The sequence below is a fragment of the Octodon degus genome, unplaced genomic scaffold (genome assembly GCF_000260255.1).
Source record: "Octodon degus isolate 3935 unplaced genomic scaffold, OctDeg1.0 scaffold00001, whole genome shotgun sequence".
NCBI lineage: Eukaryota > Metazoa > Chordata > Mammalia > Rodentia > Octodontidae > Octodon > Octodon degus.
The window spans coordinates 5,485,280-5,488,229 of record NW_004524577.1 but is presented as its reverse complement, the minus strand read 5'-3'; positions in this window follow the sequence as shown (position 1 = coordinate 5,488,229).

Here is a 2,950-nt window from a genome sequence, read left to right as displayed (position 1 = left end):
ATAGTTACAGATATATAGTTACATTCTCTTAGTGAATAGAGGGATTTGTTCTAATGGTGTTTGTAAATAGGATATCATGTCCGCATCTTGTACAGGAATGAGCCACTAGGAAGAATGTATGCAATGCATTAATTATTGAAACTGTGCTACCAATTTGGTTTGAAACTGTCTCATTGCTATTTGTTTCTCAATAAAATTATGGGGAAAAAAGAGAGCGGTAGCGGTAGAGATAGAGATAAAGGTGGAGGTAGAGATAGAGACAGAGACAGAGACAGAGAAAGAAACAGACAGAGAGAGGTAGAGGCAGAGACAGAGACAGAGGTAGAAATAGATAGAAATAAATATATAGATTTGTATTATATTATGTATTACATTTATTTAAAACTTTTACATTTTGTGATCACTTTGACATTGGGAAGGACTAGGAGTTCACACTCTGACTGATCTAGCAATTATGGTGGATAAGGACACGCACTATCATGCCCTCAGGCCTTTCCATTGGATGGTTCTCAGCAGCAGCGTTCACACTTGTGTGCATATAACCTCATAAAGACGCTCTAAAAAGAAATCTTGAACTGCTTCAGAAAGCAGCAAGAATGAAATGTTTTCCAGGCGTGAGGGAGGGATATCCTGAGGAGGCTCGATGGCGATGTGTCTTTTACTGTAAGAATTGTTTAAGGTAAATATTCATTGTATGTTGTGATCACACCTCATAAAGACAGAGACAGGAAGAGAGCATGAGAGAGTTACTTGCACACGCATCATCTTTCATATTCTTCACACCTTCTATGTTAATGACGATAAATGAGGCTTTGAGAAACTAAGTGATTCCCCAAATCACGCAGATGACATCAGGTCAGCAAATTTAAAACCTTCTCCTTCCAACTAATTATGCATATTAGTATTTCTGTTCTCAGAGAAGCATGTTGATATTTTGCTACAGAATTTTCTGTGCTGTGCAGCATGTTCTTTGAGTCGTTGGATGTTTCAGGGCATCTCAGTCCTGTGCTTACTAGATGCCTGGAGCATTGCAGCTCAAGCTATGAGGATCTAACATGTTTCTAGGTGTCTTCAAAGATAGTCTGAGGATCAGACATCCTGGTTGAGAACCACTGCTATAAAAAAATGATCAAATACATCAAGCAAGGTGAGGAGTCAAGCAAACAAAAGGAACAATAAAGGAGTAAGTACAATCATAGAAATAAATGCAATTGTAACAATAACTCCATGCCTTTGAGTAACAACTCTCAATGTAAGTGACCCCAGCTCCTCAATAAAAGACACAAGTGGGCAGATTTAAAAAAAAAATTCAATACACTGTTACATTTAAGAGATTCATCTAATCTAAAGAGAGCTTGACCAAAAGTCAAATATTACAGAACAATATCCCATGTGCCATGCCTTGAAAGCAAGTGAAGGCTCTGAAATTTGATTCTCAGACAAATTTCAAAATAACATTGATTAATAGTGGCAAAGAAGGTCACTGCATGTTGCTTAAGGAACTAGGAAGAAGTGACAGGAAGAGATTACAATTGTAATTAATATATAACAAATATAGGTGTTCACAATGTTAAGAAAAAGCTCTACTAGAAATAGAAGATTGAACTCCAGAACAATCATTCTGGGTAATCTCAATACCACACATTTACAGATAGATAAGCTAATCAAAAATTAGAGAAATATCAAAATTGAACCACACTTTTGAAAAAGTGGACAATAAATATCTGTAGCATGTTTATTGAAACAGAATACATACTTTCTCAGCAGCACACGAAACCTTCTTGGAAATAGAGCACATGCTAGTCCCTAAACCCTGCTTTAATAAATACAAGATCATCTGAACCTTCCCATACATACTTTCAGATCATAGTGCAAATAAACTAGAAAGCAATAGTGAAAGAAACCAAAGACATTTTGCAAACATCTGAACACTAAATGCCATACTCACGAACAGTCAGCAGAGTACAGAAGAAATCAAGTTAGGAATTGCAACGTTCTTGGAAGGAAATGAGAATTCGGGCACAACAACCGGAAGCTATGGGACGCAGTGCAAGCAGCGCTAAAAGGAAAGCTTATTGCTGTGAATGTCACATTAGAAAAGCAGAGTAAACATAGATAAATAACCAATCAGGATCCTAGAAAGTCAAGAGCATTCCAAACTCAAGCCCAGCATAGGGAAGGAAATTATAAAGTTCAGAGCAGAAATTAAAGAAGAAAGACCTTGAAAATACAAGGAATCAATAATGAACCAAAGAGCTGATTTTCAAAACAAATAAACAAGAACACAAATCCTTAGTCAGTATTACTGAAAAAGGAAGTAAAAGACTCAAATTAATGTCATTAGAAATCAAGAAGGTAAAATAGGTAGCACTGTAATCCAGATCATTGGTAACTACAATAAAAAATTGCACTCCAACAAATTGGAGCATCTTAAATAAATTCAGATTCATAGACACATAGACATTACCAAAACTAAATGACCAAAAGTGAACCAAGATTTAAAAACCTGGAACAATACAGTAATACACAATGAAGTTGAAGAAGTAATAAAACATCTACTGATTACAAAAAGTTCATGGCCTGATGAATCCACAACAGTTTCCCAATACCTTCAGGGAGAATGTAACACCAATATTCCTCAAACTCTTTAATCACATAGGAAGGACAAGAAGTCTTCTGAACTCATTCCTGGAAGATAGCATTACCTTGATTCTGCAACTAGACAAGAACTTGACCGGAAGAGAAAGTTGGAGGTCAGTTTCTGCAATGAACTTAGAAGGAGGGCCAGGGAGACGGTGCAGCAGCGTACGTGCCTGCCTGGCAAGTGCAAAGTCATGAGTTCAATCCCCAGTACTCCCTTCTGCCCCCCACAAGAATATCTCACATAGATGGAAAGATCATCAACAGGATAGTTAGAATAAATGCAATAAATCACCATAAAAAGTATATA